The 16,621-nt window shown below is 47.3% G+C and overlaps 1 long non-coding RNA gene across 5 annotated transcripts in view; it reads left to right on the top strand.

Annotated features, from left to right (window-relative positions):
* The window catches only part of LOC146799622 (uncharacterized), a 387,718-nt gene that overhangs the window by 46,432 nt on the left and 324,665 nt on the right, over window positions 1–16,621 (top strand). For 4 of the 5 annotated variants that reach the window (XR_014969296.1, XR_014969294.1, XR_014969293.1 and 1 more), the window contains exon 4: window positions 5,171–5,243. The exons of the other annotated variant lie outside the window; for it this stretch is intronic. This is a non-coding gene — a long non-coding RNA (uncharacterized LOC146799622). The remainder of the gene's footprint in view (window positions 1–5,170; window positions 5,244–16,621) is intronic. 5 annotated transcript variants of the gene reach the window in all.

Genomic DNA, 16,621 nt, shown 5'->3' with positions numbered 1-16,621 from the left:
CTTGTTTTGAAAGAAAATGTATATAGACTATGTTGAGACGATTTTCTAGTGAGAGCCCTGGTCAGTTGAAATGACAAATGCCTAACTCCACTGCAGGGGCCTGTGTTCGACCTCATGGTCACAAGTTCAAATCCCAGCGGGTCCACTCTGCCTTTCATCCATCTGAGGTCAATAAAAGGAGTACCATTGAGTTGCATAACAATAAACATCTGTTTCAGCGCCAAGATGGCTATGGGTGAACATGTGCTTTACAATTACACGCTATGTAATTTACTGCTTGCCATTGTGCCTTAAATGCTAACTGGACTTTAGGCTTCCCCATGTGTTGTGTTTTATTTTTCACACAGTAGAAAATCCAAACCTGTTTTCAAAGAGGAATACTGCCCACACAAATATTGTGTTAATTCTCACAAACATATTAATTAGAAAGTGTTAAAAACATTTTACATATAAGTTGAAGTTACTACAAACTTCTGCATGCTACAAGATCACGATTTTATATGATAATTGCTACATATAAATACAGGCATGCATACTTGTTTTTATATCTTGCACTTACGTCACCGTATTCTAACGCTTTTAGTCATTCCTTCAATTCCCATCTATCCCCAACCCTCTCACCAATCCCAATTTAGCATGTTATCACCCACCACTCTCTCTTCGACGCGCATTTCAAAACCATCATCATTCTGCCAATTCCATCATTAATAACGGTGCTTCAATGGGTGAATGAATGTGGTCATTGAAAAAGCTAGGTCCGGCCTCGAGACCACAGTAAACTCAGCCTTCCTGCTACTCACTTGAGGGTGAAAGGGGCAGATTTAAAAGCCCTTGTGCCACTTTTGCAACACTTTTCACATGGGAAAGGTGACGCAAAAGTGGGGCAAGGGGCTTGTAAATCTGCCCCAAAAACTTTATTAAAGTCAGAAAATGTCAATATATTATGGTGCAAATATTTTTCACACCTGCTAGACCCTGGGAAGAGAGTCTCATATGTAACATGCAACCGTATTTTCTGTTGCTGAGCCTTTAAATTCAGACCTTTATGACTTCCACCTCTTCAGAGCACTGGCAGAGGCTTTCTGTCTCCAGAAGAGACCGTGAGTATCCAGAACCGAGCACATGCTCACAATCTTTACATGGATCAGAATCCGATTAAGAGGGAAATTATCAAGAATGATTGACATGAACACACGGCCAATGAGCGAGAGGCCCAGCCCTCATGACAGCAAGGATCCGGAGGTATCACATGATGTTAACGGAATCAACAACTACTAGTCCAATTATTCACAAGACTCATAATTCCATACCGCTAGCCATAGTAACACCATACATCTTGCCTTTGCAAATTAATAAACACAGGCAAAGCACATCCAGTGAGTAGAGAACGAAATATTGACAGGTACGTGCACAACGGGAGGTATAGAGTTACTATTTTAACTCCACAGTAGAGAAACCTCTTGGGATGATAGGATAGAAGCACTAAATACCTTACCCCATGGTCTTTCCATTCCATTATATTGTAATTGCAGGTATATAGATATAGGGAGAAGCACCTGGATACCCTATCAGGTGATTAGCCTTGCTTTATAAATCCTATCTGCTTGATAGATTGAGATGTCGAGGCGATGATCTGCTTTATCAGAGGGCAAAAACGCAAGACTGTGGGGGCAGTGCAGGGTCAGAAGAGTTGTGAATGGCAACATGGCCTATGTGGAAGCACTTAACTGCTGTGCAGGATGAACCAGAGAGGTGCTCCTATCCAGTAGTGGCTGGCAAAGAATGAGGGTGAAGGGGCGGGCAGAAGTGCGTTAGCGGGGGGGACATAATTAAAAAAAATAATACCACTTACCTCTTCCGCCAGCCGTCTCTCCTCGTTTCTCTGGAGTCCGGGAACCAGGAAGCACCCAGGCTCCCCATAGCCAATGACAACAATGCAATGCAGCATTGTGATTAGCACCCCTAAGCCAATCACAACGCTGCAATACAGCGTTGTGATTAGTCTGAGTGCCGTGGATCGGCGCTTAGATGGGGACTGGGGATCTGGGCATGTTCCCCACCAGGCTGTGTAATGCAGCCAGGTGAGGTCATGCTAAGTGCGCATGACTGTTTGGGCGGTCCCAGATGGCCGGCCAAGCAGTCATGTGCACTTAGTGTGCACAAACCACTCCTTCACCTGTGCCTCCATCCCCGCCCGCTGCCATATCCCTGCCCCAAACCTGTGAAAAATAAAATGATAATGACTTTGTTATTACGATTTTACTTTTTTCTTCTCAAAGTGCAGTGGGGTAACGCTCCTTTATTTTAGCGGAGGAGTCTCCCCTGCTCCTATCTTCACTTAAGTTGCAGCATCTCAACATGTGGTAAAGGAAAGAACAGTCCGGGATAGAGATCATTGATTTCTGTAGAAAGGTGAAGTAAATCCAGAAGTAACAGAGAAGGAACCTGTGGCATGCATTGAATGATGTCAGCCGAGGTAAATCTATGATGTCACTTGTTTAGTGGAAGGTGCATGATGTACAGGCGTGTGCTGGATACAGCCAGTCTGAATGGGGTGCTCTGTAGGGTCCAACAAGGAGAGACAGGTGAGCGAGCCATAATGCATAATGTAAGTGCATTATATTTTCTACCAGCCCCAGGTACACACTGGGTACACACTGGGTAACAGGCAATCATAGTACTTTACAGGAGAAAACACAGACAGAGTATAACTTTTTAAAGGGTACACAGGAGTGACATTGAAGCACCCACAGTTATGCACTCTTTACCAGCAACCAAGGTGAAAGATCTAAACTAAAGCTCTTTGAAGACAATTCACGAGTGACCAGAGCGACCCATAGCCATCAATTGTGTATTGGTTACAGGTAGCTAGTGCAGATGATCTGAAAAATAAACCCAGCACTGACAGTTTCCTAACCCATGGAAGTGTACAAGATAAACACAGCCCTATTAAATAATCTTTAGTAACACCCAGGCTCGTGTTTGTTTCTACAACGACAGTGGCCTAAATGGACTCCCCATAATCGAGCAAAGTGTCTACATGTACAAAGACATATGGTGTCTGTGCTACCCAAGATCTTGAGATCCTTATGCCTCCATCTGAAGGTATCACCTTCATGCTAGTCCTTGTGGTACTTCTGGTTTAATGCACCAATGGCAGGGATAATGAAATACTGGCATGGGTGCCACATCGACCAGAAATCTATGTTCAGTGAAACCTATGTTCAGGGTCAGCACACAGAATGTGGATGTTCTTCCATCATTTATTGCTTCCTCACTGTGACAACTAGAATGTGTGTGGGTCATCAGTAGATACTATAAACCTTTGTATCTAATAACATGTGTCCCGTTGCTCATTTGTTATTGTCAGTCTCATCATTATAATAATAATACTTATTGTTGTAAAGTGACCACCCATTGAGTGGTCACTACTAGTTTTTTTATTTTTGTGGGACTCACATGCTGGTAATGTTGACCTCTAACACAGGGATTCTGCTATCAAGTGCCCAGTGTATGTGCTCTGACCCCTGAAACATTTGAAATTGGCACAAAACCTGCCTGGCACATTTAACTTTCTTATAGGGCCATACTATTTAGTGCAGAAATACAGTCTGGTCAAGAAAAGTTAAATGCCACTTGTGGACTGCAGCACCTATTGTGCCACCCAAAACAATAGTAGTGAAAACATGACTTTAGAACTAACTTTGATGGTCTGACAGTGGAAGCTTGAAACCTGCTGTGTAATGCAGCCTGGTGAGGAACATGCTAAGTGTGCATGACTGTTTGGCCAGTCCCAGACGGCCGGCCAAGTAGTCATATGCACTTAGTGTGCACAAATCACTTCTCCACCTGTGCCTCCGGCCCCACCCTGTCCTAACCCAGCCACAAACCTGCAAAAAATAAAATAATGACTATGTTTTTATCATTTTATTTTTTCTTCTCATAGTGCAGTGCCAGGGTCAGTGGACTGACCACCTCTGTGGCTAAAGGGACACAGTATGCTGCAAGAGGCTTTTTTGTGGAAGTACCCAGCTGGCTACTAGCAACTGGCCCTGGGCTGGACTTTGTTATGGGCCTCTGCGAGTCACCCTGCGAGCCTCTATGTGTATTCCCCTGGGTGCCTTATAAGTGTACTCCTGTGCGTGTTTGGGCACCATAAAAAAAGTTTGAAATCTTTGAAAAATTCTTGACCTGTAGAACTCTGAGCATCAGGGAGACCTGCAAGGTAAATCGTCTTTCTGGTCAGATTGACTTTCATCCTTAACCCGATCAAGGTCCCAAGCAGCTCAAAAACAAATGACATAGGGCCAGAAGTACGACGCCATTAAGCATTTCTTAACAGGCCGAATCACCATTTCGGCCTGTTAAGAAATGCTTAATGGCCTTTTCCTATGTACAAAAGCCAAATCGCGGTCACAATTTGTGATTTCTATGCAATGGAAAACATAAATTGCGACCGCAATTTAGGGATTACCTATTTGCGATTCCCAAAGCACATGTACAAAGCAAATTGGGCATTTAGGAAATGCAACTACCATTGACTCAAAATTGATAGTAACCATGTGCACATTTTTAAAAATAATTTCTTTTAAAGTGACATGAAGCGCACATATGGCCTTAGGGTATATGTGCACTCACGTGTGCAGTAGGAAATTTGGGGTGCCTCCAGGGTGGCCTTGAGCCAAGAGGCACCCTTGGCTCTGTATTTCTTAAATTGCGATTTCTTATTAGGAAATCACAACTTAGAAAATGCAAACCATTTCCTATGTTGCCCATAGGCAGGAATGTGTTGCCATTTCCTATTCGCTATTCCCCAATTGCAACTCCTGATCTGTAGGAATCTCTATTAGGGAATCACAAATGTTGTACATATCATTTTGCATTTCCTAAAAAGCGATTCCTATGGAATCGCTATTAGGAAATGCAAATTTAGAATTTCGTACATTTGGCCCTAAGTCGCATCTTGATCTGGGACTTAGAATTTGTTTTAGTCAAGAATTTTTAAAGTTCCATAGGCACTATTATGCTTTAATGCGCCTGGCCTTTGGTTCTATGCGTCAGCTACAATGTCCGTGTCAGCCTGCTCAAGAAGGATTATTCATCTCAAAATGAGACAAAGTTCCTTATTGCGTTTAGACTAAAACACCTTTTCATTTTTTCTGACTTTCAGACTTTCACCAGGACTAATCTACTTATTGTAACTGACCTGGACTCCATTGTAGTTGACCTCAAATTGAACCCAGGTACTGGTCTACAGCTTCCATTGGTGTTTTGCGCTTTTTGGTATATTCACTCAAATCGAAAAATTCATATCTACAGTTCCCCCGATTAGATTTATTTTTTAAGTGGTTGTGAATTTGTCTTCTGTTTTGTATGGCTTTTTCTACTGGGTATGCTCTGCCTAAATACTTTACTCTTTGCCAATGATGTAAGCCTGACTGATTTGAGTCAAGTTTCCAGGGATAAGGCACAAGCCTAATTTATATAATTTGTGTGACATCTAGCAGGTGGTGACATTATCCTTTGAGGTGGACATGTGCCCAATGCAGAAATTAATCATCATCCCTACACTTTTGTTTAAACAACTTGCAAATTACAGCATTTTTGAAAGTCGAGGATGGTCAACATACTGGTGCATCTAATAGCTTTGGCTAATGAATTGCCCTTCTTCTATATTACTGTTAGAATGTGGGCTAAAGGTGGTATCCTTAATAGCATTTGCCCAATTTGTAGGATCATGTACCAAGCCACAACTTTTATTTACCTTATTTACTTTCATTGTGAATATTTGCTTTGCTAAGAAATCATACAAAACCAGATTTATGTGTGCTCTACAGGAATAATGTCCAGAATAAAACACAACCGGCTTTTGGAACGATGCATCACAACAATAAATACAGAAATAGGGGCTTTTGAATCATTGACAAATACCAGGATTTTATCGAGTGCAGTGAAAAATATAATATACACATGATTGACAGCTCGACCCCAAAAATAAACATTTAATCAAAACCAGTCTAAACTAGTATATAGCGTTTAAAATGCTTTACAGTTCCCATGGGGGAGCGTGGTTCAATAAAAAAAAGCCCATTGCTGACATTCGCAAGATTATATAAAATGTAGTACAAACTAGATAAAATGTTGGTCCCAGCTGATTTTATACAAACCAGTAACATTTAATACCCTGGAAATAATCAAGTGATGTTTTTACATACCTTTAAGAGCACTGACTTCAAAAACGAGATTTTCGACAATCTGTGTAAACGTTTCTATGCACCCAAACACACTAAAAAGAAATGTTCTTTATCCAAAATATTCTTGTGTCATCATGATGAAAATTAAAATTATTGTTGCTTGATAGCAGAAGAAACAGAAGGCTATAACCCCATCCAAAGGGGCAAGTGCCCTAGAGCTCCCTGGCAAAGACATGAACCCCGCCTTCCTTTGCAGTAACAGATGAAACCAGCCTCTGATGCTGCAAAGCGGTGGCAGCTTCTCTTTATTCACATATTGACACAGTTCAAGTTTGAACATGCATAATATCATCATTGCCCCATGTGCCTGTATCTCAAGTCCAGCAGTCCTTAGTCCATAACAGCACCTTGTGATAGTGCCCTGAGCGAATGCCCCTTTCCATCCAGTGTCTAGCACCTCTCCTGCGGCTTCTAGGCTACACCTTGCTGCTTAGTGTTCTGGGCAGCCCTCCTGCATGACCTGGGCTGGAAGTGCCTTGTCCGCCGTCTGCTGATCCCATGCTGACCCATAGCCTGCTCCCTGTGCCCCTGCCGTAAGGCATCCCAAGGAAACGAGCTTGAGCGGCTCCACCTTTGGCTATTGTGCTCCTTCTGCTGTCCCTTTGTGCTGGTCCCGCCATGCTGCCTGTGGTTTCAGTACCACAGACAGCTCCCCCGCCTACTCGCCTTCTGATGCTCCCCAGCTGAAGCCTAATAACTTGAGAGAGCCCCCCCAACATTGAGCACAAACAGGCTCATACCCACTTCCAGCATATGTACCCCATCTGGTTCGTGGTATCCTCCTGCGTTATGGTTTATGAGGCCATGGCGTGCGGTTTGAAATTACAACAGGCAGTATTTAATAACCATGGATGTGGTACTCAATAAATCCTTTGTGTGGTTTGACCCGATGCCAGGGCTGTATATGGGTCAATGACCCACGTTGTTGCCAGTATTTTAATGCCTGCATTCACGTGTGGACTGAGAGCTTTTTGTTCTAAATTGCGTAATTTGAATTAGCTCACTGCCGACATATGGATTATAATTCCATATCCTTGCCAGCCCCAGCACAAGTGTGACTCGCATTTACATGCTATATACGATGAATGTGGGGGACAACGTTCTCAGAATAATCATGAAAGGGTGAGGAAGAGGAGCCTGGTGACTATTCCTTTAATAATGGACTGCAGGAGGAGGAGCTTAGCGCCCATCCAAGATGGTCGCGTGAGCAAAGGGCTCCCCGGACCCTCGCCACTCCTTGCAATTTATCCTGATGATATCCTGATTTCTTGGATGGACTTTCGAAGGTGAACCAAGACTGAGTCCATAACTCTTTCCAGAATTTAAATCAGACTTGGGTGACCAAAATTACAGCACTTTGAACTTTTGAGGCCCACCTTGAGGCCGTGCCGGGGACTTGGTGATCTGTGGAGCCGGGACGTAGTTGAACAACAACGGCATTGGGACCTCATCAGTGGCCGTATCCCCACTTTCGGTTTCGCTTTCGGTTCCTGGCATGGTCTGATTGAGGGACTGTTTCGCTCGGCTGGGGACCAATCCAGCCTCCATCTGGTGTCATCGCTGCCTCCTCATTACAGCCTACTGGGTCAAGTCGCGACTCTCTCCGGACCCCACGAGCCAGCTTCTTGGCCGGTCGGTGCCCGACCTGCCGGCGGCCATTTTCACTAGGTCTTGCGGGCCCCTCCGGGGTGCATTTTCCACCATGACGGGCAGGGGTGAACCCGAGAAGCGGAAGACCAATACGTCTCTTCGTGGGGGACAGTTTCAGACAAATGTTATGGACCGCTATACTCAAGCCAAAGGATCCCCCGGGCTCTCCAGCAGTACCCCGGAGGATGCCAGAGAAGACCCATATGCCCCTGTTGACTTGTCCGTGCAGGACATTATGGGCGTCATCATCGGCATGAAGGAGACCATCGGCCAGCAGTATGAGGCCCTGGCTCGTAAAATTGACACGGTTGCCATCGATGTCACTCTAATCAGGGCCGACCTGTCTAAGACTAACGAGAAGGTGAAGTAATTGGATTTGAAGACTTCCAGCCTCACGGCCGATGTGTCGGAACTTCGAACAGACCTTGGTGCTCTGAAATCGGCCAACGACTTGATGTCCCATCGGCTGGAGGATTTTGAGGACTGGGCAAGACGCCACAACATTCGCGTCATAGGTGTTCCGGAGAATCCCGAGACTCGTTCGGTTGACCTCCTGGTCGAAGATCTATTTCTTACCCATCTTGCCCCTTCTGGACTCAGCAAGTTTTTCGCTGTGGAGCGTGCACATCGTGTCCCGGGCGGTAAGCCCAAGCCTGGCACTCCCCCGAGGCCTATCATCGCTAAACTTTTTCATTTCAGGGACCGTGATGCGATTTTGCAGGCTTCGAGAGTGCACAGCCCGGTGAAATTTGAAAACTCCTCTGTCAATTTTTTCCTGGACTTCACTCAACTTGTTCAGAGACAGAGGATGGGCTTTCAGGGGGTTAAGCGACGTCTCCGGGACCTGGGCTTGAAGTATGCTATGCTTTTCCCTACCAGGCTTCGAGTGGAACATGAGGAACGGACCTTCTTTTTCGGACGACCGGACAATGTGAGTGACTGGTTGGATTCCCTGCCTGGTCGGGGCGATCGAACGGGGCACCCTGGCGGGTGCCGAGGGTGGTGAGCCTCCACAGAAGTAACCTTTCGGTCCCTAACCTTGACAATCGGACATTGCTCAGTTGGGTTCTACTTCTTTTGTATATTTTGTCTTATAGTAGTTAACGTCTGGGTGGCGGGTGGAGACGGGCCTCTCTCTCCTCCTCCGGGGTCTTTTTGTAGAATGGGATTGTTAGGGCGACAGGCACACTGCATTTTGGGGTGGTTTTGTAGTCTGCAGGGGTGCAGGGAGGGGGAAGTGTTAACGGGTTTTGGTTGGGGTGTTTGTGTTCGTGTTTTCTTTTCTCAAGGCGGCATATTGGTTCTTTCTTTGCTTCAGGTGTCCTGCTCTCTGTGGGGAGACTCCTGCTACTTTTGTGGGGATGGGGGGTAGTGGGTTGAGGTTGATATCTTGGAACGTCAATGGATTGGGGGATCGTATCAAACGGGGTGTTGTACTGCAATATTTGCGTTGTTTGACTCCTGATGTTGTACTCCTGCAAGAGACGCATTTGGTCGGCAATGTGTGTCATGCTATGAATAGGTGGGGATACCGATTGGTTGCACACTCCGGGTTCACCACTGGTTCCCGAGGGGTTGATATTCTGGTCCGGTCTTCCCTCCCACTAGAGATTGATAATGTCATCCTTGACGACAGAGGGCGTTATGCCGCTCTAACTGGTAGGTGGGAGGGTAAGACCCTTTCCTTAGTCACGATATATGTTCCCCCAGGCCTCCAGACCTCCACTTTCTCTGATGTTGGTCGGATGTTGCTGGAACTCCCCGATAGTCTTCTCCTCATGGGTGGGGACCTTAATTCCGTGCTATCCGGCGATCTGGATCGTCACCCCCCCAGGGCCCTTCCCGTTTCCCAATCATGGCTTGGTGGGTTTTTGGACACCTTTGGTCTGGTGGATTGCTGGAGGTTAATGCATCCGACGCAATGTCAATACACCTTCCACTCCGGGGCTCATGGGAGTCTCTCCAGGCTTGATTACTTCCTCGTGCCCGCGGCCCAGTCCACCACGTTGGGGAGGTTCGACACTTGGCCCGGGGCAACTAGTCTACAGAGAGTTAAAACGCCACTTGGAAGAAAACCACATTCTCCACCCCAAACAATCAGGTTTCCGTCCAAAACACTCGACTGAAACCGCACCGATAGAGCTATCAGACACCATCAAATTGTTACAAGATCAGAGGAAAAATTCAATTCTTATCCTCCTTGACTTAACGGCGGCGTTTGACACCATTTCCCACTCCATCCTTATCAGTAGATTGATGGATATTGGCGTCACCGACACTGTTTTAGCCTGGATTAAGTCTTTTCTCACTGATCGCTCACAAACTGTCACCCTAGGCCCCTTCCACTCGAAAGAGAAGATGGTCTCGTCTGGTGTACCACAGGGGTCCATCCTGAGCCCCCTCCTTTTCAATATTTATCTCATCCCACTCCTATCCCTGATCGATTCCTTTGGTATACCAGTCACCTCGTACGCCGATGACACACAGCTCATCGTGCCTCTAGAGGACAATTCCACTGATGCCGAGCTCAACCTTAAACTCTGTTTAACTGAAGTCTTCCGCTGGATGGATCGCAACCATTTAAAATGCAATTCCAGCAAAACTGAGATCCTTCCAATTGGAAAAAACGCGTCCTTCTGCCCAGCCCTCTGGTGGCCAGATGATTCAGCTGCTCCCCCCCAGACTGTTACATCCGCCAGAAATCTTGGCGTTATCTTTGACTCTGACCTCTCCTTTGACATACATGCTAGAACGGTAGCTGGCAAATGCTTTGGAACAATCAAATCACTCAGAAAATTCTTCAACTTCCTTCCTACCGATGCCAGGAAAACTGTGACAGTAGCGCTTATAATTTCCCGCCTAGACTATTGCAACGGCCTTCTTGCAGGGGCAAAAAAGAACACGCTATCAAAACTTCAAAGTGTGTTTCACTCCGCCGCACGACTGGTACTCAGGCTACCTCGCAGATCCTCTATCTCTGCTGCCCTCCGTTCGCTACACTGGCTACCTCTCCATAAGAGAATTCTCTTCAAAATACTGATCATTGCCTTCCGTGCCTTCAACAAAACCGGCCCTAAGTACCTCTCCAGACGCTTTCCCCACTACACCCCCAGCCGTTCCCTCCGCTCGTCTCTTGACAATCTCATCCTCCCTGCCAAATATAACCTAAAGACTAAGGGCGGCAAAACCCTAAGCTCTCTGGCCACTAAAGCATGGAACAGCTTGCCCAAAACTCTCCGACATCAGACGCTTGAAAAATCCTTCAGAAAGCTCTTAAAGACCTGGATCTTCAACCTCTCCGATGATTACGCCAAAGCGGCCATCTAAACCCCCTTTCAACCTCAGGATGGATTAGTCAGGATCTTCAGCGCCAAGATGCTCCTTCCGGAGCGAACGTCGCGCTCTACAAATAACCCCTCAAATATCAAATATCAAAATATCACTCCCCTGTGTGGCTTCTTTTTGACACGGGGACGCAAGCCGCGGGGCGGATCGCCCCTATTAACCCTTGGCATCTGCGCAACCCCAAGACTCGCGACAGCCTCATTAAGTCGCTCGACCACTACTTCCTGGAGAACGAGGGGTCTGTCTTGTCCTCAGTGTCCCTGTGGGAAGCCTTCAAAACTGTTATTCGTGGACAGGCCCTCTCTTTAATAGTTGAGACCAAGAAAGCTAGGAATGGGGAGTTCGTGAGGCTGGAGGCCGAAATACTGGAGTTGGAGGCTGAACTAGACTTAGGTGTCACCCAGGATAGGCTCCACGCCCTTAGCTTGAAACAGTTTGAATACAAATCCCTTGTTACTGATGCCGCCAAGACAATGTACAGGGAACAGCAATGTAGACTGTATGATGTTGGGGATAAGGCGGGTAAACTGATTGCGTGGCTTGATAAGAAGGAGAGAGTGAACCGTGTGGTCCCTGTGCTTCAGAATTCCGACGGTGTGCGTGTGACTGACCCTGGTGAGATTGTGGAGTGTTTTGCTGACTATTTTCGTGTGGTCTACTCCCCGGTGTCCGATAGAGATGAGGATGACTCTCGTTTCTTGTTGAGGGACAGTGCGCTGCCTTGCCTGTCTGGAGAGGATCGAGAGTGCATGGAGGCATCGTTGTCAGCCGACGAGATTGCTACCGCGATTCGTTCCCTTCGTTCTGGTAAGGCTATGGGCCCCAATGGATTGCCCATTGAATTGTACAAATTGCGCCCGGATAAAGTCGCCCCGTTTCTCCGTGATATGTTTTTGGAGTCGCGTGAGCTTGGTTCCCTCCCTAGTGACCAGCGTCTGGCTACCATAGTTGTGATTCCTAAGGAGGGCAAGCCTCGTGATCGTTGTGCCTCATACAGGCCTATTTCCCTATTGAATGCTGAACGGAAGATTCTCGCCAAGGTCCTCGCTAATCGCTTACTCGCTGTTATCTGTGACCTGATTCATCCGGATCAATCTGGTTTCATTCCGCACCGGAACACTGCTCTCAACCTGCGGCGTTTGCATGGCGTTCTCGCCAGGGCGGAGTTTCTTTCCGAGACGGCCATCTTGGCTTCCTTGGACGCCACGATGGCCTTTGATACGATAGAATGGCCATACCTCTGGGCCACTCTGGCGAAGTTCGGTTTCGGGGCGGGATTTATGAGTTGGGTGAGACTTTTATATACGGATCCGCTAGCTCAGGTTGTTGTCAATGGGAGGGTGTCCCAGCCCTTCGCTCTCGGGAGGGGTACTAGGCAGGGGTGTCCGTTGTCCCCCCTGCTCTTTGCTCTTGCTCTAGAACCGCTAGCAGCCTGGCTCCGATGGGAACCGTCGATAAAGGGCATTCAGTGGGCCCCTGGCTTTGAGGACCGAGTCTCGTTGTACGCCGACGATATTCTTTTGTACCTCACCTCCCCGCGTGAATCCCTGAATGTCCTCTTTGACGTCCTCACTTCTTTCGATAAAAACTCCGGGCTGATCATCAATTGGTCTAAATCTTGTGTGTATGTTATTTCCGGTGGCCTTCCCCCTTTGCCGAATAGGTTTCCCATTCAAATTTCGCAATCCGGTTTCAAGTACTTGGGGGTCTACGTATCGTTGGACCCGGCGGTCCGCCATGAGCATAATCTCCTTCCTCCTCTCCTGCGATTGAAGTTGGATGCGGCTCGGTGGCATAGGTTGCCGTTGTCGCCACTCGGTCGAACGGCACTTTTTAAAATGATGTCCCTGCCCCGATTTCTCTACGCACTCCAGAACTCCTTTGATATTATTCCGGCGGCCTACTTCCGGGAGGTGGAGGGTTAACAGAGGAGACTTGTTTGGGACGGTTGCGCTCGTATCGCTCTTGCAAAACTGACTCTCCCCTGGTATGACGGGGGCATCGCGCTCCCGGACATCAGGAGGTACTATTGGGCCTCCCAGTTGTCCGCTATCAACCATGCTACGTATGCACCCGGTCCAAATCCGGCTTTCGAGATGGATAAATATCAGTTGCCTGGTGGCAACTTCAACAGAGCGCTCTACTCTCGGACGGCGGGGAGGAACCTAACGGGACCCACTAAGATTGCAGTACGTGTGTGGAAGGATGCCAATGTGGCCATGCGTTGGAATGATCGCCTGACACGAGCGACCCCCTTGTTTGCGTCGGACGGATTGGGATGCCTCTGGACAACAAAAGGTTTTGAGAACTGGGATATGATTGGCATTAGCAGAGTGGGTGATCTCTGGGTGAAAGGTGCCGTCAAATCCTTTGCGGTGCTTCAGAGTGAGTATGAGTTGAGTGAGAGGAAGTTCTTCAGATACGCACAGGTTCGCCACGCTTTGCTGTCGGTCTTCAGGGCCGGTACCACGGTCCCTGCAGCTTCACCACTCGAGGACCATATACTTGATGGTCATCTGTCCGATAGTACGATTTCTTTGATTTATAAGAAATTAATCAACAATCGGGCGGACCTCCTTGTGCGTCTTCGGGAGGCCTGGACCGGAGACGGGTTGGAGTTGGACGACGAGGACTGGCAGTCTGCACTGTCCTTCCCGAAAGAGGTCGCCATTCCTGCCCGTCTCCGTCTCGTCCAGCTCAAAATTCTTCACCGTGTTTATGTGACGGGTCCTCTTTTGGTTGTGATGGGATTTTCTTCGGATGGGCTGTGTAAGCACGGCTGTGGAATGAGCGCCATCTTCCTTCATATCCTTTGGGAGTGTCGCGAGGTTGCGGCTTATTGGCACCATGTGCATGCGGTAATGGAGTGTGTCACTGGGGTCGCTCTGTTGCCTGAGGCTCGTCGATGTTTGCTGAACGTATGGGAGCCGAATGATTACAACGTTGCCCAGGCCCGGTGGGCGGCACTTGGGGACATGATTGCAAAAAGGGATATTGCGCAGCTTTGGTGTTCCCGACGGCCTCCCACCGTGTCAGTGTGGAAGGAGAACATGGACTGGTGCATGTTCCGAGAGAAGACGGTATATCTGGTTCGGGGCAAGCCCGGGGCGTGGGGTAGAATTTGGAGTCAGTGGAACACCTACCGAGGTAACATTTGTACGCCCCCTTTTGAAGATACTTCTGACATTTCTCTGTCCCCCTGATCCTGAGGTTCCCGGAATACTGTACTCTTTATGCTGATTGTTCTGACTTCCCCGCTGCCTCCCCCACCCCGGTCATCTCTATTGACCTCCTGATTCTTTACCGGGTATGGTAGGGTCCCCCCATCGGCGCTTGACACCGTCTAGACTGTTTCTCGCCTTGAGTTTTGTTTTCTTGTTTCTTTGTTCGTTCTTTTCTTTTAAAATCTAAAATATTTGTATCCTGCCTAACTTCTGAGTTGCCGAGAATAACTCTTGTAATCCTGCTGCGCCTCTGGGGATCAGTCGCTGCTTTGTGACGTCAAGTAATTGGCATGCAAATACTAGCGGCCGGCCCTGGTGGGTGTAGGCCCATGTTTGTAATGCTGGTTTTCTGCACAATAAAGTTTTTTTTAAAAATGATACTGGAATGATAATCTTCTGCATGGAATTCCATGAATTTTATTGATCGTCGAGCGGCATTGTACCATCAAAGGTTGGTGAGCAAAGACCCACACCAGTGGCTGCGAGTTTCATGTTATGATCTGTGAAGGGTGCCACTGGAATCGTGCTGCCAACCCACTTGATGTCACTAATACTAGAGCAGTACTGCAATGCTGTTAGCATAGACTGGAATGCTATCCATTGACTCTTTGCAAACACCTGCCCTTGTAAATCAATATTTCATGATTGCAACCTGCAACCCTTTATAATGGTGCCCCCTAGCTGATTTGCCCTTGGCAAATGAGCCCTATGTATACCTGGCTCTACCGCCTGTCGTCCTGATGCTAACGGACAGCATTTGCTAAAGTTCTTACCCCTCCTCCATAGCCCAATACAGGTTTAATTAGCCTCCTTGCCCTGACGTGTGACCAGCCTACTCCGAATTAGCCAGGTGTAGGTACTATCCCTTGCCATGCAATGTGACACTGATTGACATGATTATCTCTGCTCTGTGCCATACATGTCAGTAGAAGCTTGAGCCTGCCTCTGATCCTGCGTTTGTTAAATTCTCTTTCCCTAAACTTTCATAACTGATGTGGTCTTCCATGCTCAGCAGCTAGGATTCTTGCTGTTCAGCCCGTTCTAACTCCTCATTCCCACACTGTCTCTCACATTTAATATGCATGGCTGAGCTGTGCCCTGATGGTATTACAAATTTGCCAAAAGTGACCAGTGCCTGCCTGCATTGGGACCAAGGATGCAGCCCTAATAGCCCCTTTAAACCATTAAAGACGTTTAGGCAAAACTAGAGGGCTGCGAGGTTCACGCATCCATGCAAGCCAGCCAACTCCCTTGGTCACGTGGCTCTCGAATGTATGTAAAAGTCTTGTTACTTCCATGATGAACCGGAAGGGGCAAGCAACCCTGTTGTGCAAATGAGGCCTCCCTTCCTAACATGCTATACTTATATTGCCGCGAGCCCCTCCGTGGTCCAGCCGCACCTTGAATACCTTCTTATGAATTCCTAAACTTATTTTGGTGCAAAAAGGGGCATTACTTGACTAGTTGTTAGTAGAGGGATCTTCTACTACTCTTAAATGGTCATGCTGTCCTTCCCTGTCCTACTGGCTTGCCACTCTTTGGAATGAGCCACCATCCACCTGTTTATGCCCCTTCACTAATGTGATGTAGCTAAGAGATCACATGCTTGGGGGAACTGCTTTCACTGGCTTTGGTGGTACAGTCGAAATTAGCAACTATTAGCCGCATCTCTGTACAAAATAGCAACATCTCGCTACCACCCCGCTATTATGACAAAGCTCCTTTAACTGCGATAGGCTCAGCATCAAGATTCACTGGCTCAATTTAAATCATGAGCTTTGCCGTACTCCCTGGATCTCAAGTCATTACCCAAAGACACACATGCTAAAAGCAGACGAAGAGTCTCCTGATGAACTACTAGGTGAACGTGTTAAAAGGCGCCCTAAAGCGAGAACACCGCAAAGAGAACGGTGGACAAATCCACCCAAATCCTGAAGTTATGGTTTGTTTGCACATACTTATAGCAGTGCGAGTAACGGAAAGTCACAGTTTACTTTTTTTTTACAGCAAAAAAAAAAATCATTTCCATTAGCAATTTTGTTTGGGGCTTCGCTCTCACCTTAGCACCACGATCGCTGACAGATCCTTGCCATTAGCCACCTCTACTCTGTGCCAACTTGCTCTGAAAGGTCACGCTGTTAAAGCCTC

This window comes from Triturus cristatus, chromosome 9 (genome assembly GCF_964204655.1).
Source record: "Triturus cristatus chromosome 9, aTriCri1.1, whole genome shotgun sequence".
NCBI lineage: Eukaryota > Metazoa > Chordata > Amphibia > Caudata > Salamandridae > Triturus > Triturus cristatus.
The sequence above is the reverse complement of the archived record's forward strand: the minus strand, read 5'-3'. Positions and strand labels throughout refer to the sequence as shown.